The sequence below is a fragment of the Lissotriton helveticus genome, chromosome 1_1 (assembly GCF_964261635.1).
Source record: "Lissotriton helveticus chromosome 1_1, aLisHel1.1, whole genome shotgun sequence".
Lineage (NCBI taxonomy): Eukaryota > Metazoa > Chordata > Amphibia > Caudata > Salamandridae > Lissotriton > Lissotriton helveticus.
In genome coordinates this window covers 1,553,043,659-1,553,066,128 of record NC_136057.1, presented here as the reverse complement: position 1 = coordinate 1,553,066,128, position 22,470 = coordinate 1,553,043,659, and positions in this window count along the sequence as shown.

Sequence of the window (22,470 nt, the reverse complement as noted above, 5' to 3'; positions counted from 1 at the left end):
TTCTTGTTTGTATCTTATGCAAACGACACAGAGATCATCGTCTCTGTATCTCATCAGGTGGCTTCTGCGGCTGCAAGCTTCCATGCATGTCTGACTCACATCATGTGCTGGATGAGTAACAACTGTCTGAAAATAAATATGGATAAGACAGAGGTGATGGAGTTTGGTTGTGGCCCGTCCCTGTGGGACCTTACCTTGTGGCCAACAGAGGCTGGCATATGTCCTATACTAACCTCTAAAGATAAGAACTTGGCGATCATAGTCGACAAAAAACTGGGCTTTGTGGCCCAGATTAACCGCGTTACCTCCACCTGCTTCAACATCATGAAGTTACTCAGGAAGGTGCTTTCTTTTATTCCATTGGAATTAAGGAAAACCGTGGTAATGGCGCTAGTTTTATCCAGGCTAGACTACTGCAATGGCCTATTTTTGGGGATTGCCAAGGCACAGAAGTCTACATTTCAGTCTATTCAAAATGCTCCGGCGCAGCTACTGTTGAACATTCCCAAAGGTCACCCTATGTCAGATGCCATCAAGTCATTGCATTAGCTTCTAATACAGCCGCGTCTAGAATTTAAGGCCCTATGTCTGGCTCATTAGACACTCTATGGCGGAGGAGCTGCGGACCTTCGTAAAACCTTCCACTGGTACGCCCCCACAAGAAGTCTTAGATCAGCCAATTCTGGCCTCATTTATGCCACGAAAGTCCTTAAAGGCAGATGGGGTGGTAAGAGTTTATCTCATGGTGTGGTTAGGCTGTGGAACCAACTACCTATCACAGTCAGACTTCAACCAAATAGGACAATGTTCATGAAAAAAATAAAAACTTGGCTGTTCCCTAGGACCTAAGGTGTCGGTTTTGTGGACATTGGTCCTCCCTCTATCTCTCTCTCTCTCACCCTAGCGCCAAGACGCTTCGGCATTCGTGTGCTCTATAAATGTCAATCCAATCCAATCCAACCTGTCTGCTGAAATCTAAATCAGGCTCTCAGTCAAATGCAACAACAAGAATGACATGAAGTCAAATCTCTGAGTAAAACATTAAAGTCCAAAGAGTAAAGTCCAAAGTTAGAGACAGACTGACATGGGCCCGCTCCCTAAATTTGGGTAAACGAGACTCAAGCCTGACCTCCAGAAAAGAACCTTTTAAAGAAAAATACATAGCAAAATCACATTATCAACATATGGTGATCATACATCATGTCAAAAATTGATAAACCAGAATACAAAATGTAATATAGCATCATCTAGAACCATTCCCTGAATGAAAATGTAAACAACCCTCTTTAACCTAATGTCATTCAATGTGTGTTGGAAAAGAGCACTCTCTGAAGAGTCACCCCAAACTTTTTGCCTTCCTCCTCCTCTTTTTACTGAATTGTTTTTGTTTCCTTTATGACCCTGAGTACTTGTAAAATGTGTTTGCCACATGGTACACGTACTCACTATTTTTCGGGGCAACGCCAAACATCTGGCTGATTGCAAGTTCTCTGACCCCGGGGGACTTGCAAAGGAGGCAGACCCCTGGGTGATTACCAGAGTGTCTGAGAAGGCAATTAGGATGGGTGATGCAGGTTCCCCTCAACAGACTGAGAGGCAGGTATGCAGTGTGCCAGACAGGTCCCATTATATTAGGGGAGGAAAAGTATTGCATGTCCCTTGAATGAGAAGGAGAAGAGGTGTGGGTAGGCAAAGACCCTGGTTGCCCTGTTTCCAGCACTATGGATTGTTCCCAAAGTGGGCACAATCAGGGCAACCTGGTCTGTACTGAGAGACCATCCACTGATGGGAGCTCCACAGTGCTAGGAGAGCCAGGGTTCTGGTCACTACAGGCGCCCAACTAGTCTGTTTTCTGGGGGTGCCAGTCCACAGGGAGGGTACAGAGGCCCTGAGATAGAGGAAAGAGGTGGAAACATTCCACAGTGGGAAGACCAGTGGGTCCGGGGTTACCACATCTGAGATCAGAGCATCCCAAGACTGACCTGGTGAGGCCCCTTCTGGGCTGGGTGGGCACCATGCACTATTACATGGACAGAGGGCTCGAGACCTGTACCAGGGAGACTCTTGGACAACATATGTATAATGTGTTTCTCTTGGGGGGGGTTGTTGTACTCCCCTGGAAGTTGTGGGTTGCCAGGCACATGTTTAGCCTAAGGGTATAGACTCTGGGTTGGAGGACAATTTAAGGATTTTACGCCTGAACTGGTGGGAGGTGGAGTGGCAAAAGGATGCAGGGCAGCTGGTCCTATTACCCCCCACTCTGAGAAGGGCACAGAGGACAGGTCCCCATGTATGGCCTGTGGCCTCGCTTTTGACAGTGGCGTTGTTGGTTCCCATCCTTATGGACAGAGTTTACCTTTGGTTGGGGACAGAAGACAGATGCAAAATGGGCCACATCACTTTGTTGGGCACAGTGGTACTCTCTGCCTACCGGGATGCATCTGTGAGCAAATTAACATTAGGTGCTGCACAGATGTGTACACAGGAAAGAAGGATTCCCCATGTGTTAGCTTAATGGCCTCAGGGAGTATTGACAGAATGATCCAACTGGGCTCAAAGAGGCATAGAACTGGAAAGTACCCCTGCAGTAGTGGGCAATTGTCCACATTCTAACACCTTAAGCAGGGAAGTCCACCAAGGCGTTGATTAGTCTACCCTGGGTGTAGTCTGGGGGTCTCGAGCTGGAAAATCGCCCCCTCTGAAGGGTCACCCCAAATGTTTGTCTTTCTCCTTATCGTTTTGCTGTAGTCATTTTGTTGACTGTAGGACTCTGATCACTTTACCACTGCTGATTAGTGCTAAAGTACCTGTGCTCACTCTTATAAACATGGTATACTTGGTTTACACCTGTTTGGCATAATTAATGTATGTATATGCCCCTTGTAAAGTTGCACACCATATACCCAGGGCCTGTAATTTAAATGCTACTAGTGAGCCTTTCAGCATTGATTTTACCACCCACTCCAGTAGCTCTATAAATTTGACACAGGCGTGCCACTGCAAAGTCTGTATATGCAGTTTCACTGTCACTTCGACTTGGCATTTAAAACACTTTGCCAGCCTTAAATTCCCCTTGATTACACATGTGTCACCCCTAAATTAGGCAGTAGGTATCCCATGCGGCAGAGTGATGTGTAAGTGAAGAGTAGGACATGTACTTTTAAATTGTGCATGTCCTGGTAGCGACAAACGCCCACATTTGTTTTTCACTACTGTGATGCCTACTCCTCTCATAGGTTAACATTTGGAATTGCTTAATACATCTTTGAGCTGTAATTCCTGAATGCAAAAGAGCACCTGACTCATGTTTCATATCTTTGGAATTCTAATGATAAATCATCTTTACCGTAAAGTTGGATTTAACATTGCTATTTTAGAAATGCTAATTTAAGAAAGTGGAAATTTCTCTGCTCTTATTGCTCTGTGTGCCTGCAGCCGGCCTCCAATACATGTCTGAGTTGGGTGAATGCTACACTTCGTGAATTCCCTCTAGACAACCACAAATACAGGTATGTCTGCATACATATGTGCATTCTGAAGGCTGTTCCTGAGCAGGAAAGGAGTGGGCAGCTGACACTTACACCTGAATCGGCAGTGTCCTGTTTTCCACACAAACGGTTGATTACACACTAATGATAGTTCTAGAGCCAGGGCTGGGAAGAAAGGAGCTGTGTGCACTTCAAAGACCCTTCTTTGAAGTCACCCCCACTTAAAAGGTTCAACTGGAAATAAGTCTTGGGGCTCTGACCCCACCATATCAGACTCTTCTGGACCTACAACTGGGCTCTGTCAGAAGAACTGCTACACTGCGTCAAGGACTGCTGACTTGGTAGGCTTGCCTTTCTGCTGTGCTGCTCTCTGACCCTGCTGAGGAGAACTGAACTCTGCCTTGCAAATAAGGAGTTCTCCAAGGGCTTGTTGGATTGCCTTCTGTTGCTTGAGACTCACTTGCTGTCAGAGTCTCTACTGCTCCTCCTGTGTCTGCTTCACAGAGAGATTGATGCATCTCCAGTCTGTGTGTAACTGAACCGGCACATCTACCCTGTTGCGGGAGTAGAATTGGCGCATCGTACTTGGAGTTACAGCATCAAATCTGGAACCAACTTTTCAGAATCAACGCATTACTGCCACTACATGGAGAAGATTGATGCATTGCCCCTCCAGCATGGATTGAGCCGACCAATCACTTTTGGAACTGCTGCACTCAGAACAGGCACTTCCCACCATGAACCCATGCAATGCTGACACAGCGTGCAGAAAAGCAAATCATCACCTCAACTGCGACACAGAGTCAACACCTTTGTCTGTAACCTGCATCTCGCTGTTTAGAACAGGGTCAAGGTGCTCCGTTCATCCAGCCTGCATGGCTTTTGTCCACAGCCAGCGCACCATTGCGGTTGGCCTGAATTGTTGACTTTGCCCTGGTCAACCCCTATTTGGCGCTTATTGCTCCTCTGCACTAGAACTCTTTATTATACTTTAAAAATGTATATTTCAACTCCTACTTATTGGATTTTCTGTCATTTTAGTCTTGATGTATTTATAAAATAATTGTCTAGTTTTCTAAACCTGTGTGGAGTCTTTTTTGTGTTTTCAATGTGCTACTGTGTGTGTGTGTGTGGGTGTGTGTGTGTGTGTGTGTGTGAGTGTGTTGAACAAATACTTTACATATTGTTTCTTTAGATAAACCTGACTGCTCTTTGCCAAATTATCAGAGGCTGAGCACAGGTTATCTTAAATTTGTATCTAGCTTACCCTGACTAAAGTTATGGTTCCTGCTTGGACATGGTGCATACATCTGCCAACCAGAAACCCCATTTCTAACAATGTGCCAATACAATTATATTTACATTCAAAACAATGACTGACATCTTATGAATAGGACGGCTGTAGCACAAGAAGAAACAGCCTTAAAAATAGAAAAAGGCTTCCTCCAGAGTTCTTCAAGAACAGAAAGTAGGTACAGAGCATTATAACACTGAGCATTTGCTATGCATGATAAGAGGAGAAAGTAAACACATCATGACTGCATTAGAATTCACCAAGGAGTTTGGGCTTAGTTTAGTCAAGCACAGGAAAATATGGTTTTGCAAGATGCAGAATTTTCGTTTTAATGCATACATATTCATACCAATAATCAAATTGTTAGCAAATCAGAATCCTCTTCATCACATGTACAGCCCTGAGAAAGTTGATTATTATTTGGAGTGGTTGTGAGTCTTCACCAAGTAATATCATTATTCAGTATCAAGACCAGTCAAGTTACTTTAACTAACATCTTAGCTTAGTCCTGGATATCTGTTGCACAAAGCAGTCAGGCTTAATTGAAAAAGTGTAAAGCATTTATCAGTACCTAAACAGTTAAGTCAAAAACACAACCTAATAACAATCCCTCTCCAGTGTATAAAAAAGTATAAGCTTATGGTTCAATTCTCTGTATTAGCAATTTTAAAGATAAAGCAAACAATATCAGCAGCAGATTCACAATCACCAAGGGTGAACATTCTTCAGTGTAGCTTAATATAAAGTGCTACTTTTGTGCTGGCTGAGGCTTACCAGTCTCCCCAAAATCCCCCCACCCACCCTCCCTCACCCACATATAGGGACATTTAAATTGTGTAGTCTTAGATGTATTCAGTGATCTAAAGTTGCAGGTGGCGGAGTCACCTCTGATAGGCATAACAATTGGAGATATCTTGGGCATGTTAATTCTCGAATTTCCTATGAAAGCAGTGACACATGTGGGCTCCTCAAATCCCCAAATTCAGTTCCATTCCCAGCCAGAGACATAGTTATCTTCTCCAAACCTGGACTGTGCCAAAGCCTATGCAACCAAGTTATGAGTGTAGGAGTTTTGGAAGTAGCCCAGAGTCTGAGGATGTTTTGGGTGGCTGCCCTCACTGCCATACCTATCTGACGGCCGTGTTTAAATTTCAAGGAGTATGTGAGTGGATTTGGGAGACCAAGCAGTATGTAGTTAGGGAAACGTGGGAGTTGGGTATCCAAGTGTTTGTCTATGTCATCTATGACTTGTGTCCAATATTGTTGAAGCTGTGGGCATTCCCACAATATGTGGGCAGTGTACCCTTTCCCCCGCAGTCTTGCCAGCAGTTTGCGCTTTGCTTGGGCTTGATCCTGTGGAGCCTTACCATCGTGTAAGACTAATGTGTAGTAATTTTAGAGAGGGTTTATGTAATGGTGCTGCTGCTAGCTGTGTGGCGCGCCCTATATGAGATGTCCTCCCATTCCTTATTGCTAAGGGTCCGCCCAAGTTCCCCCTCCCACCTAGTCCATCCCGCATTATGTGTGTGCCTGTTAGTTTGAAGCAAAAGAGCATATTATTCAGATGTAAGGCTTTTTTCCGATATTTTGGCAAGGAACCATTTCTGATATTGTGTGAGGTGATGTTGCATATTGGGTCTATTATGTGGATGTGTAATCCAATTTCTGAGTTGTAGGTAATGGAGTCTTTCGGATTCCCGGAGTCCATATTCTTTGTGCATCTGGGAAAAGATGAGAATGCCCTCAGTGTCAAAGAAGTGGCCCATGGAGCGACATGCCGATTGTCACCATTCTGCACACCCCGAAACCCCAAGCCCCAGGGAGAAATGTGGATTATCCAAAAGGAGGGTTACCGGAGATGGAAAGGTGGTTAGTCCATGCCTAATGCTAGACTGGTTCCACGCTGTCATAGCACCTGTATAACTGGCGAGAGGTATAGATTTGGTGGTCTATGAGCTTTTGGTAGGAAGGGAACATTCCAGAGGGATGTGCCGGCGACTGCCCTGTCCTGGAAGAGCCTGTGCTTTTCGAGCTCAGGACGCCCCCACTCCACTAGGTAGCGTAGTTGCGCCACTTGATAGTAGATTGTATCACTGACATAATATCGGCGGACATAATATCGACTACCAAAAATATCGGCGACGAAATATTGACAGACCAAATATCGAGTTTCTATCTACAAACAGGTAAGTACTAAAATATCGAGTCAAAAATATCGATTAAAAAATATAGTTTGTAAAAATATCGAATTTCTTAAAAACAATGTTACATTTAAAAAATATAAAAAATTAATAACTAAAATACACTTAAAAATACTTAAATTACATTAAACATATTAAATAATGAATTAAAGTTATAAAAAAAATATAATCATATTTATTAAAACATATATATATATATATATATTTATATATATATTACCTACTGGCGGTCGCCAGTAGGTATATATAGTTAGGATTTTTTCTCTATGGGTTTTTTGAAAATTCTATGTCTAATAACTTTGGCGTTTGTGGACGGAATTGGCTGAAATTTTCAGGAAAATGGCACATTTTGTTTCTGAGCAGCCCTTGAAAATTTGGGGGGGTTCGTCCAGTGGGGGCCGAGAAAAAAGGGGGGTCCCAAAACGTGTTTTTAACATTGAGTTTTCCATAGGGCGGTTGGCCTCACTTTTAGCCCGAACGGCTGAATGGATTTGCACGAAACTTGGCAAAATTGTAGGGACTGGTAGCCCGATGTGCCTTTTGTAGGTCTCAATATATGTGCTCCAGTGGATTTTGAGAAATTAACGTTTAAAAAAAGATATATATCTGTAACAGCGGACCGGGCAGCGGCCCAGGACGCGTACTTTTCGCGCAACGGAGCTTTGTGAAGCGAAGCTGATTGGTTCTCTGGCGTCTGTCAACATTCCAAACAGTCCGTAGCGGCCGCCATCTTGTCTCTCGGTAGGATCGAGAGACAAGAGGAGGCCAAAGCGAAGGGGCAAATGACCATAAGGGGGAATAGTAGATCCTCGCTGACCCCCTAGGTTTGATGTGGAGGTTTTAAAAGGGCCCCGCGGGGCAAAAAAAAAAAATAATAATAATAATCGAACGGCTGAATGGATTTGCACGAAACTTGGCAAAATTGTAGGGACTGGTAGCCCGATGTGCCTTTGCTAGGTCTCAATATATGTGCTTCAGTGGATTTTGAGAAATTAATGTTCAAAAAAAGATATATATCTGTAACAGCGCACCGCTTCGCGTACTTTTCGCGTTACGGAGCTTTGCGAAGCGAAGCTGATTGGCTCTCCGGTGTCTGTAAACATTCCAAACAGTACGTAGCGGCCGCCATCTTGTCTCTCGGTAGGATCGAGAGACAAGAGGAGGCCAAAGCGAAGGGGCAAATGACCATAAGGGGGCATAGTAGATCCTCGCTGACCCCCTAGGTTTGATGTGGAGGTTTTAAAAGGGCCCCGCGGGGCAAAAAAAAAAAATAATAATAATAATCGAACGGCTGAATGGATTTGCACGAAACTTGGTAAAATATTAGGGACTGGTAGCCCGATGTGCCTTTGCTATGTCTCAATATATGTGCTTCAGTGCATTTTGAGAAATTAACGTTCAAAAACAAGATATATATCAGTAACAGCCCTCCGCTTCGCGGAGATAAAATTATATCTGTATTACCTAGCTGTTGCTAACACCAGTTAGCGACGGCTAGTAGGAGATAGCGACCATCTTGGGTCCCACTTTGCATGTGAGTGATATTTATCACTAATGACATGCAAAGTGGGCATGCCAAGATGTTAGCGACTGGAAACTGTCGCTAACATCGCTATCTCCTAGGGACTGGTAGCCCGATGTGCCTTTGCTATGTCTCAATATATGTGCTTCAGTGCATTTTGAGAAATTAACGTTCAAAAACAAGATATATATCTGTAACAGCGCTCCGCTTCGCGGAGATAAAATTATATCTGTATTACCTAGCTGTTGCTAACACCAGTTAGCGACGGCTAGTAGGAGATAGCGACCATCTTGGGTCCCACTTTGCATGTGAGTGATATTTATCACTAATGACATGCAAAGTGGGCATGCCAAGATGTTAGCGACTGGAAACAGTCGCTAACATCGCTATCTCCTATTATCAACTTTTGGAAATATTCGAGATAAGCGCGAATATCTCCAAAAAGTAACAGCTGCCCTGAGCAGTTCTTAGCCATGTTATCCAATGGGAGGTGGATAACATGGCTAAGAGCATTAGCTCGGTAATGCATGAATATCGCTGAGTTTTCAGCGATATTAATGCATTGCGGTCGTTTTTTATCGTATTTGCGATAAACCTTGATAATAGCAAGGTTTATCTGCGATAATTTCTGACGGTAAAAAAATCTTTGCAATGCATCGTTAGGGATAAATATCGCTTAACTTTGGTAATATGCCCCAACGTCTGTTAACGTTCGATTCGAAGGAAATCAGGAATTGTTGAAAAACATTGTGTGCGCCATCTTGTCTTTTTTCAAATGCCACACTTTTGTCGTGCACGGCAGCCATTTTAGATGCCTTGACCAGACCCACTCTGTGCACGCTGTCGATCCTTAGCATGGCTCCCCACCCTCGCAAGCATCTCACCCAGGCAGTGGTCACCCCCGCTCTCTGTCTTATGCATGGGTAATAAACCTCCCCCCATCTGCGCTGCTCTTCCCTGAGAATCACACCCTGTGCCCGCCCGACACCTCCCTTTCGCCCTATTCACTACCGCACCCTCTGACACTCCTTTTCCTCTGTGTCCGATTGTCCAGGCCGGTCCTAGGCTATCAGCTAGCCCTGCAGATGTAGTTTATGGCCACAGCTGTAAAGAATCACCCCTCTTCAAAGGAGTTATAGTAGATCAAGGCCCACACTCGATGAGATCCGTCACAGCAGAAGCGTTGCTATTATCTGAAAACCATCCTGTATTGTGATTGGGGAGGGGACCGAGCGTGAAGCGGAAGATTCCAGGGATGACTCTTTGTACATCAAAGTTTTTACAATTATGTGTCACATTAAAAATATATAGCACTCCGACAAAGTAGTAAGAGTATAAAACTTTAATAATTTATAAATATATACAAGAAAACAAAAATAGTAATAACATATAAACATTTTTAGGGAAAAACAACGAAGTAGCGGTCGGCTGTGCGAATAGTCCCAACGCAGCACAACGTCCAGATTTCCGGCGTGGGGCGTCGCGGGGGGTGGGTCATCAGTAGCAAACTGTTGTGCGAATAGTTCCAAGGCAGCAGAACGCGCCGAAATCTAGATGACACGAAAGTGATGTCTAGTAAGTTGCCACCCAGCAAATAACGGCGTGGGGCGTCGCGGGGGGTGGGTCATCAGTAGCAAACTGTTGTGCGAATAGTTCCAAGGCAGCAGAACGATGGCACCAAGGTGATGTCCAGTAAGTTGCCGCACTGGTTTTGGTATCCTACAATGCTGCTCCGAATAACGGCGTGGGGCGCCCCGGGGGAGGCGGCGTGAACGGGCCTCTCCAGGTGGAGTCTCATCTGTTTTAGTGGGGCGCCCCTTTACCGTTTCAGTTGCCATTCCGTCCGCTTTTGGTCCACTGTGTCAAAATCCGCCATTCAGCTGAGTTGCGCCCACTCTTGCGGTGCAGCGATAGGCGGCTGCCACAGGACTCTCAAAATGGCGGCAGGCTCTTTCCTTTTTGGGCGTGGTCCACTGAAATGGCCCTGGGACACCTTGGAAATCGGATGCTTGTCTGCTAGGTCTTGGACCCCCTTCTCGAAAGCGTCCCCTCCGCCTTGAGAATTCATCAAAAGTTTTGGGGGCCCCGACTCCTGCAGGCTTCTGGTGGGGAGCGGCTGCCATGATTGCTCGCGGAATGACCACGACGGAGCTACGAGATGGTGGTGCTCTCATGCTGACGCCAGTTTAGTCTGAAACATCCAGAAACAAGGTGGGGCTTTCATCGTTTGGGGGAAAAAAAAAGTTTTCATCCAATGAAAAGTGTTGTTTTTAGGTCATATGATCAAGCCTTCCATCATTAGGAAACCAAAAGTAAAATGAACCAATGAAAAGTTTTATAAACAAGTCACATGACCTGTTATGCGGCATAGGGTATAAAATGCGGAGAAAATACGTTGGCACGTGAGGCGGCGTCAGTAGCGGACCGATGTGCGAATAGGCCGAAGGCAATACAACGCGCCAAGATCCGGATGGCACCGAGGTGGTGTCCAGCAAGTTGAAGCACTGGTGTGGCCATCCTACAATGCTGAAAGTCGGCGTGGGGCGCCCCGTTGGCCTGTGAGTTTGCGTCAGTAGCGGACCGATGTGCGAATAGGCCGAAGGCAGCACAACGCGCCAAGATCCGGATGGCACCGAGGTGGTGTCTAGTAAGTTGTCGCACTTCTGTGGCCATCCTACAATGTTGAAAGTCGGCGTGGGGCGCCCCGTTGGCCTGTGAGATGGCGTCAGTAGCGGACCGATGTGCGAATGGGGCCAAAGGCAGCGCAACAATATTTTCTGACTGACACCACAAGGCGCTGAGATGCCAAGATCCGGATGGCACCGAGGTGATGTCTAAGTTGCGGACTGATGTGCGAATGGGGCCAAAGGCAGCGTAACAATATTTTTTGTATGGAAGATACCACTAGGCGTTGAGATGCCAAGATTCGGATGGCACTGAGGTGATGTCTAGCAAGTTGCTGTACTGGTGTGGTCATCCTACAATGCTGAAACTCAGCGTGGGTCGCCCCATTAGCCTGTGAGATGGCGTCAGTAGCGGACCGATGTGCGAATAGGCCAAAGGCAGCACAACGCGCCAAGATCCGGATGTCACCGTGGTGGTTTCATAGTTGAGAGGCACTTCATCTGCAGTGGGGCGCCGAGATCCGGATGGCACCGAGGTGATGTCTAGCAAGTTGCTGTACAGGTGTGGTCATCCTACAATGCTGAAACTCGGCGTGGGTCGCCCCATTAGCCTGTGAGATGGCGTCAGTAGCGGACCGATGTGCGAATAGGCCGAAGGCAGCACAACGCGCCAAGATCCGGATGTCACCGTGGTGGTTTCATAGTTGAGAGGCACTTCATCTGCAGTGGGGCGCCGAGATCCGGATGGCACCGAGGTGATGTCTAGCAAGTTGCTGTACTGGTGTGGTTATTCTACAATGCTGAAACTCGGCGTGGGGCGCCCCATTAGCCTGTGAGATGGCGTCAGTAGCGGACCGATGTGCGAATGGGGCCAAAGGCAGCGCAACAATATTTTCTGAAGAGAAGACACCAAAAGGTGCTGACATTCCAAGATCCGGATGGCACCGAGGTGGTGTCTAGCAAGCTATGCAGTTGAGTTGTGTGCGCACTTGCGGCGAATAGGTCGAAGGCAGCATAACAATGTTTTCTGAATAGGAGACACCACAAGGCGTTGAGATTCGGTTACCACCGAGGTGATGTCTAGCAAGTTGCCGCACTGGTGTGGCCATCCTACAATACTGCTCCGAATAACGGCGTGGGGTGCCCGAAGGGGGGGGAGCCGGCGTGAATGGGCCTTCCTAGGTGGAGGCTCGTCTGCTGTAGTGGGGTGCCCCTTTACCGTTTCAGTTGCCATTCAGCTGAGTTTCGGCTGCTCTTGATGCTACAGCGACAGGCGGCTGCAAGAGGACTCTCAAAATGGCGGCCTGTTCTTTGGATTTGGGCCTGGTCCACTAAAATGGCCCTGGGACACCTTAGAACTCGGACGCTCGATTTTTTTTCCTTTCCTGTACATGCAAAAAAAGGTAAATGCCCGGTACGTTACACGCTTCATCTGCCACGATGAACTCTCCAGAGGAACCGAAAAAAAATATAGTTGTGGTAACTATACCATGCATCGTCATATGGAGAGGTGGCACCAATTAATTATAGTGCTGCATAAAAGAGAGATTTGGAGGAGAACCCCTGACCTGCTAGTACATTCATCAAAGAAGTGGCACTGAGAGCTTCAGAGGCAAGGGAAACGGTCCCAAATATTTAGAAGAACTTTGGAAAGATTAAAATGACATGTTTAGATTGTGGCAAATTAATTTCATGTGGACAGATGAGTGTTACTCTAATAAATACAGCATATGAACATCATCATAGTCGATGGTTGGTAGAGACATTTTGACTATATCCTGGACCTGCCCGTCCTCGCCCAAAATGGCGCCGGAATAAATGGGACTCGTAACTCCTTGTTGTGTACTGGTTGCAGAACCTTGAAATCACGAGATACGTATGCAGTTTTGAAGCACATGGCGGGCGGGGACGAGAATTGATTGAATATTTCGACATCCCTATTGATATTAAGTTCTGATGTGTTATTGATTACTGTACTGTTGAAAGTTCGAATTAACGTCACCCATGGTACTTGCCCGCAAATGTATATCTAGATAATTTTATTGTAACTGGCCCTGTCGTATTTTAATTATAAAATGTACGTCCACCGATTCCGTAACTGTTAGACACCTTAGTTCTTGCAACCTAATGGCCCGCCCGTTACGTTCCTCTACAGTGTAAATGTCTATTCATCATATACGATTACAGTTTGCTCTGTGGCAGGCCCACGTGGTTATAGGCTCGTATTTGTATAATGAAATTTTCACAATAAAGGTTTTTAAAAGAAAACATGGTAGTAGTATATACATTGGTAAAGTTTTTAATAATAGTGACTGTTTTAGAATCATTAAAAGGCAAGTGAAATAAAGCAGACCAATTACATGAAGGGTAAAAGGTATAATACGAAGGAATGCAGTAAAGATAAATGGTCAAGGGCTGTTGTGTTTTCTATTCCTGCAACATAAAGTGATCGATAAGAATCTCATATTCAGGCGTATCGGCGACTAAGACAGCAGGTCGACCCTCTTTTGCTCAACGGCTCCGTCATGGGACGAAGAAACGCTCTTTTTCTCGAAAAAAGAATATATTTTACTTGCAGGACAGTTGTAAAATTTCCGGGAAAGTACATTAGCCTGGAACATTATAACATATATTTAAGAAAAAATAATGTTCGGAAGTAATGAAAAGCGTAATTTTTAGGTCATATGACCAAGCCTTTCATCATTACAATAAGAAAAGTAAAATGAACCAATGAAAAGTTTTATTAACAAGTCACATGACTTGTTATGCTTACGTTACGCGCTGCGCGCCCCGGATGACTTCCGGATGCGCTAACGCGGCGCGTCATATGACGCATTACGCGACAACGCAGGTACAGAATATAGTCAAAATGTCTCCACCAACCAGCGGTCGGAACACAACCCCTTTCAGCAGGCTAAATAGTTCTGTTAAATGACAACAGAAGGGACAGGCAACAAGAACCATCAGTCAAAGAGGGGAGGGCTAGTTCTTCTCTACCGGGTTACATTGGGGCGCTACCGGAACTGATCGAATTGGTAGTCTACAGTGTTTCTGGATGTTTCAGACTGAAGCTGGGGTTAGCATGAGAGCAGCACCATTTCGTAGCTCCGTCGTGGTCATTCCGCAACCAATCATGGCAGCCGTTCTTTATCGTTATTTTGGGCGGGGTGGGTGGCGGAGCCGAGCTGTTTTGCAGCCATCATTGTGTGGAGTTCAGTTCATCTCACTAGTTTTGTATTTGTCATGAGGGGTTGTTCCTAATGTTTCTATTTTAGCGAGGTCAAAAAGAGATCCCATTAGTGGCCTACTGATTTTGCTCGATTCCTTTTCTTTTTTTTTACACGATTTTTCGTTATCTGCAAAGACTAAACAGAGTATTGTGACTCTGTGTTTGTTTGTAAATAGAGAATGAACCAAAGAGAACTAATTCTAAAACAGTAAATACTTGGATAACAATCAATCAAATGGAGAGAGAAGCAGGCACGACGGATTACAATGGGGGCAAAGGCCTGCGTTAACTACCTTTCACTATCTGCAAAGAGAGAGTACTCCTAATAGAAATGAGGGGGGGGGGCACCATTCAAAGCAGATCAGTGTGCATAAACACGAAAATGTTTTCACTTACCACGTACTTGACATTCGACAGCTTATGATATTTGCTATTAAAAAACCATTGAAATTCACTGAAAAAACCATAGGTTATAGACCATATATAGTTAGGAATTAGCATTTACAAAACCTTGAAAATTCACTGAAAGAAACATAGGTTATAGACCATATATAGTTAGGAATTAGCATTTAAAAAACCTTATTTTACTCACACAAAACCATTGAAATTCCATATATAGTTAGTTGCACTAACTATATATCGCGCACCCGCAATCCACTGCTGATCATGTCACATATTACATCATTCATGACATGGTCAGTGACATCACTGATGACATCACTGATGACATCTCAAATGACATCACTGATGACATCACTGATGACATCTCATTTGACATCATTCTTGTGCTAATACGATAAACCTCTTCAGACTCTAATATAACCTTAGATACACTCAGTGTATACAGACACTCACACACTGCCACTCATCCATGGAGTTACTCACACACCCAGTCATGCAAAGAAACAATCTCACCTCCATTTCTTCAAGTATACAGTTAAACACACCTTACTTATTGAAACATATACTAACACATATTTACTCTCTTATACAATCCCTGATACAAGTTCACAATGATCGATACAACTACTCACTCATTCAGTGGCTCTCATGCACAGTTATTTATATATGCCAACTCTCACATGTACTGTGTTTTACATATGTACTTACTATGACATGTAGCATTGAGATATCCATTCACTCATCAATACACTCATGCACACAGTCAACTGCCCATGTAGCTGTTTCCACATGCACTCTTGAACTCATACACCTAGTGAATAAACTGCTCACACATCTATGCATAGAGTCACACACCTTCCAGCCACCCCTACACAAACTCAATCTCCCATAGAAATACTTGGGCAACCAATTAATAACACATATAGCCTCTCGTATAGCTAATGATCAACACATGCAGCAGTTTACAGAACAACAGACATAATGATGCACAAATTAAGACAGTTTAGTCACTAACCCATGCATTCAGTGAGACACATTTAATCACTCACTCATACAGTCAGTCACGCACCTACTAAATCCTTCATCCAGACACTTATACATCCACTCATTCTTCAATATGTAAAACATATTTAAACTTTACAAAAACACACAGACACTAGATGATGTCATCAGTGATGTCATTTGAGATGTCATCAGTGATGTCATTTGAGATGTCATCAGTGATGTCATCAGTGATGTCACTGACCATGTCATGAATGTGACATGATCAGCAGTGGATTGCGGGTGCGCGATATATAGTTAGTGCAACTAACTATATATGGAATTTCAATGGTTTTGTGTGAGTAAAATAAGGTTTTTTAAATGCTAATTCCTAACTATATATGGTCTATAACCTATGGTTTTTTCAGTGAATTTTCAAGTTTTGTAAATGCTAATTCCTAACTATATATGGTCTATAACCTATGGTTTTTTCAGTGAATATATATATATATATATATACATATATATTTTAGAACACAAGGAGGACGGCACAACTGGATACTAATTTATTTAGAAGCTTTATTTCACAAACACTCCACCGACGCGTTTCAGCCTCACGGATTTTCTCACGGTCAGCAAGTCCCTTTTTGCTTTTGTTTATATACTGCCCCATGTTAACCATAAGGTGGTATTATGGGATGCGTAGTTCTACAAGCATTATAATTAAACAATACATTTAAAATCAACAAAGGACTGGTGTGCTCTAATTATGCAAGTATAGTACTTAGCATCCAAGGTTAATTTCACTTTGGGCTTTTAACGGTGAAAAGTGAAAAGTGAAATTAACCTTGGATGCTAAGTACTATACTTGCATAATTAGAGCACACCAGTCCTTTGTTGATTTTAAATGTATTGTTTAATTATAATGCTTGTAGAACTACGCATCCCATAATACCACCTTATGGTTAACATGGGGCAGTATATAAACAAAAGCAAAAAGGGACTTGCTGACCGTGAGAAAAGCCGTGAGGCTGAAACGCGTCGGTGGAGTGTTTGTGAAATAAAGCTTCTAAATTAGTATCCAGTTGTGCCGTCCTCCTTGTGTTCTAAAATTCATAATTGGGCTTTGATCCAGCCTTTGGACCGAGCACACGCTGCGGAGCGCTCTCAAGCTTGAAGGATCAATTGTGTGTATATATATATATATATATATATATATATATATATATATATATATATATATATAGTAACATAATATAAATTAAAAAATGCAATATTATTACCGTAGGATAGCGGAAGTGTAAAAATTAATATTCCCACTCCAGAGAGTGCAGCAGTTGGGAAAGCGTTGGATAGCGTAGGGGTAAAAATTACTATTCCCACTCCAAAGAGTGCAACAGTAGGCAAAGCGTTGGATAGCGTAGGGGTAAACATTACTATTCCCACGCCAATGAGTGCAACAGTAGGGAAAGCGTTGGATAGCGTATGGGTGAAAAATTACTATCCCCACTCCAGAGAGTGCAACAGTAGGGAAAGCGTTGGATAGCGTAGGGGTAAAAATTACTATTCCCACTCCAATGAGTGCAACAGTAGGGAAAGCGTTGGATAGCGTAGGGGTAAAAATTACTATTCCCACTCCAGAGAGTGCAACAGTAGGGAAAGCGTTGGATAGCGTAGGGGTAAAAATTACTATTCCCACTCCAAAGAGTGCAACAGTAGGGAAAGCATGGGATAGCGTTGGGGTAAAAATTACTATTCCCACTCCAGAAAGTGCAACAGTAGGGAAAGAGTTGGATAGCGTTGGGGTAAACATTACTATTCCCACTCCAGAGAGTGCAACAGTAGGGAAAGTGTTGGATAGCGTTGGGGTAAAAATTACTATTCCCACTCCAAAGAGTGCAACAGTAGGGAAAGCGTTGGATAGCGTAGGGGTAAAAATTACTATTCCCACTCCAGAGAGTGCAACTGTAGGGAAAACAATGGATAGCGTAGGGGTAAAAATTACCATTCCCACTCCAGAGAGTGCAACAGTAGGGAAAGCGTTGGATAGCGTAGGGGTAAAAATTACTATTCCCACTCCAGAGAGTGCAACAGTAGGGAAAGCGTTGGATAGCGTAGGGGTAAAAATTACTATTCCCACTCCAGAGAGTGCAACAGTTGGGAAAGCGTTGGATAGCGTAGGGGTAAAAATTACTATTCCCACTCCAAAGAGTGCAACAGTAGGGAAAGCATTGGATAGCGTTGGGGTACAAATTACTATTCCCACTCCAGAAAGTGCAACAGTAGGGAAAGCGTTGGATAGCGTAGGAGTAAAAATTACTATTCCCACTCCAGAGAGTGCAACAGTAGGGAAAGCGTTGGATGGCGTAGGGGTAAAAATTACTATTCCCACTCCAGAGAGTGCACCAGTTGGGAAAGCTTTGGATAGCGTAGGGGTAAAAATTACTATTCCCACTCCAGTGAGTGCAACAGTAGGGAAAGTAAATACTTCATATATTATTTAAAAAATAAATATATTAATATCTATAGAACATTTATTAAAAGTAATTACCAATTTAATATAATATAATAATTAATTAATTAAAAATACAACTTAAAATAAATTATTACAATTAGTTACCTATTACTACAAATTCATTACAAATTAACAATTAATTAATTAGCAATTAAAGCAGTCTTGACTTCCGCGGCACACACGAATTATGGCATGGCGGCAGCGTACTTGCTGCGGAGAGCTAGAGTGGAGATTATTAGCGCTCCATTTTTCTGGCACTAACCAGTCTTTGATACAGTCCAGACTGGCAACATTGCTCGAATTTAGCCCACAGCCGGGACGGAAGTACAACCGGCGGAGAGTATATACCAACGCTTTTTTAGCTGTCCTATAGCCCTGATGAAGTCTTAGGTAACTCCAACACGAAACACGTGTTGGCTGGGCATCAGAAATAAACTAAACGGAAAGAACACATCTATCAACATCTGTCATTGTGTTATTTTGCAAAATCACGCACAGTACTCATACTGTTAATGGAATAAATGTGTGCACCGATTCTATGTACATATTGTTTGTGGACTACGGTCTAATTTGGAGGTTGAGGGTTTTCCTCTTATCTGTAGCACCGTTGAATATTAAGCCTTCCAACAAATTCGCACGTCAAATTTGGAGGCGCCACTACTTGTCGCAATACTAATAACCTCATACCTGTTTTCTGTAATTGGCAAGTTTTAGTTGGGTGATTACTGCTATGACCTCCTCTATACGGAGGTCCCCATCTAGGGACGCCACTTGATCAGGGTTGAGAGGTGTAGTGGGTGCCGATTGGTGGTATCGAGCGCCAGCCTCTGGGTCTAGGAATCGATTTGCCTAGCGGTGTGAATAGAAATCTTTAAATGTATTCTCTATGGCCTTGTCATCAAGGACCAGCCCCCCTGTCGCGCGGATCGAGTGAACGCCCTGCTCTTGTCTCTTGACTTTAAGTTTGGGCGACGACCACACTCATCCCCCCGACATAATAAGAATGTCGCAGGCAGAGGGCAACATATCCAGCTCGATCCATATCTATCCGTACCAGTTGAGAGTGAATGTTGGCGAGTTGGCGCCACGCTCATGAGGCGCCAGTGCGTAGGTGGATACGCACTAGCTCTTTGATTTGTTTGGTAAGGTCTTCTCTCTTTTCCCTGTTGATTTTAATTGTTCGCTAATGCAATTGCTATAAATTCCCCCTTATGACTGCTTTAAGCGTTTCCCATAAGACTGCAGGTGAGATTTCATGGGTGCCGTTGTGTGTGAGGTAGTCGTTGAGTGATTGGTGGATGTGCTTCATAACCTCCTGACAGTGAAGCAAGGTGTCGCGCAAGCGCCAGTATCTGGTTTGGGGGGTCTTTGGGGGGAAGGGCATTGAAATCGTAACTGCCCCATGGTCAGATAGAGCGGCTGTGTGTATTTCTATATCTTTTTTGAGCATCTGAATCCCATGAGTGCCCAGAAAGTAGTCTAGCCTGGCATATGTTTTATGTGCATTGGAGTAAAAGGAATATTCCTTAGCCTGCAGGTGATTAGTCCTCCATAGGTCTACCAGTCCAAGATCCTTGAGCCATGCGTTACCCTCGCTTGAAAAGACTCCAGCCTGTCCATGTCTCTGAGCTGATCTGTCCAATGAGTTATCAAAAACCAGGTTGAGGTCCCCCCAGCAGCACCATACTATCCCTTGTCTTTATTGCCCTTTCAAGTGCGATGTGAAGGAACTCTTCCTGCCTTTTGTTGGGAGCATATATTGAGCCCACCACTGAGAACCTAACAGTGAGGGTGAAGTGATATACAAGAAGTCAGCCTCTAATCTCTTCAACTTTCTGTTCCACCTTTCCCCGAAAAGAGTTTGCCACCAATATGGCCACTCCTGCTGTTTTAGAAGGGGAGGAAGAGAAATATTACTGGGGGAAGGCCCTAGATCTAAGCCGATGACAGTCTCCCGCAAGGAGGTGAGTCTCCTGCAGGAAGCAGATGTCTGCTCGTGTAGACTCTAGATAGGTAAATATTGCCCTGCGCTTAATTGGATTATTGAGACCACGCACGTTAAGTGTGAGAATTTTAAGAGGAGTACCTGTCATAGAATTTTAAAGGGCTTCTGTGCTCAAATGCCACCACATTCCCAGGGGAATGGGCTTGATCGTGGTAAGACTGTTGCCACATGGACAACTTCTCGATGGTGTGTCCCTAAGTGAAAGTGTGTACCCAAAACATCACCTAAAAGGAACAAATTAACGGAAAAAGGGAACATCTTAGAACTTTGTCTTAAGTTCAGTCCTGCAGTCCGGTGTGACTGCATGGCCAAACAAATAGGGTTTCAATGTGGCCCTTGATCCCATATCCCCCCACCTGCAGCTCAGTCCAAAGCTTAATGTGGTACTGTGAAGTGTCCCTGGTTTCAAGACCCTTCAGGTTATGCCAGGGCTGATGGAACTGCCTCCAGGTCAGCTTGCTGGTCTTTGGCTATCTCCTCTGGATCGGGCTTGTTTGTTATGCCCTGCTGTCTCAGTCTTTTCCAGCCTAGTTGTCGCTCCCTTTGAGGGAGAGGAGAAGGTCACCCACTCGCTGCTTCCCCTGGGGGTAAAGTCTCAACATGCGGCAGGTCTCAGTTAGTCAACGTAATTGGTGGAGCCGTTCCTCTCAGTGAAAGATCAGACAAAAGGGGTGACCCCACGAGTAAGAAATCCCATGGCTGTGGAGATGCACAGTTGTCGGTCAAAATGTTCTCTAACAAAGCCAAAGATGTTGTCCTCTTCCGCCTTATCTGTCACTCCCCTTATAAGAATGTTGTTCCTCTGGGACCTATTTTCTAAATCCTCCAGTTGAGACTATGAAACAATATGTTGTTCAGGCCATATGACCTCCTGTTGAAGCCCTTCAGTCTCCTCTTCCCGAATCCCCTCTTTATCTTCCAGTTCAATGACACGGTCTCCTTGGGCATCTACATTTCTCCGGATGTCTATAATATCTCATGATAGTTCATGCTTTAACGATTGGAGGTCTTCACAGAGGGTGGTGAAAATCAGCTCCAGAAAAGTACGAGTTATGGGCTCTTCTGTTGTCTTGTCCGACCGATACCCTGCTTGAACCAGTTGCTGGGTCCATTGTTGGGCGGGAGAGCATTTCTTTAAGGGTGCAATCCTTCTTGGGGCTGCCTGATGCCATTTGAGATGTGTCCCCTCTGGATTGCTGGCTTCGGTGGTCACAGTATACAAGTTAGGTTGCAGGCCCTGGTACCCCTACTCTTCCACACAGGAGCTTTTAATGCGGTTCAGTCATGCTCCCAGATGTAAGTGGTACCAGGTTACTCTACATCAGAAGCTGCGGGGGAGCCCAAGAAGTGCTGTTGTGCTTCTGCATTTATGAGGCAAACACAAGGAGATGATGGACAGAGCGCCGAAACATTTCAGACATTCACCCCCAGTCACAGATCTGGGTTGAATCCATCATCATTCTTTAGCTCACATTTCTACCCCAGTTCAGACACACCTACATGCAAATCAGTTTTGACCCTGTGCCTCAAGGGAACAGTCCAGCCCGAACTGCCAAGCCATTTTTTCCCTGGACCAGAAACAAGCATCCTGGGACCGGATTCGGGCTAACAGCCCTCATCAGCTAGGCTAGCTTGAATCTAGTAGTAAAATGAGCAAGGAACCCACGCCTGGGCATACCCTGCCAACTAAGGGCAACCAAAGCAATCACAAGAAGTTGATGGACGGAGAGCTGAAACTTTTCAGAATCTCACCCCCAGTCACCGATCTGGGTTGAATCCATCACAATCTTTAGCATACTTCGCCACCCCAGTTCAGACACAGTTATATGCAAATCAGTCTTGACCCTGTGCCTTATGGGAACAGTCCAGCCCAAACTGTCACACCATGTCTTCCCTGGGCCAGAAACAAGCATCTTGGGACCAGTTTTGGTATAACAGCTTTCATCAGCCAGGCTAGCTTGAATCCATTGGCAAAGTGACTCATGACCAGGTTGCTCTGACTCGATCGGCAGCTCAAGATCGTTATTGAGGGCCCCGGACACAGCTTAGGCCTGCAGCGGGCAGGAGAGACGGCAAGGCACATCCTTCCTCAGCACCATCTTGGCCACTTCCCTCTAATATAAGTTTTAAGGAAAAAATAGACACCAATATGACAAAAATCAGATCCGGGGTAGTGGATTTTGGATTTTTAGAGGTTTTCCACCACCAG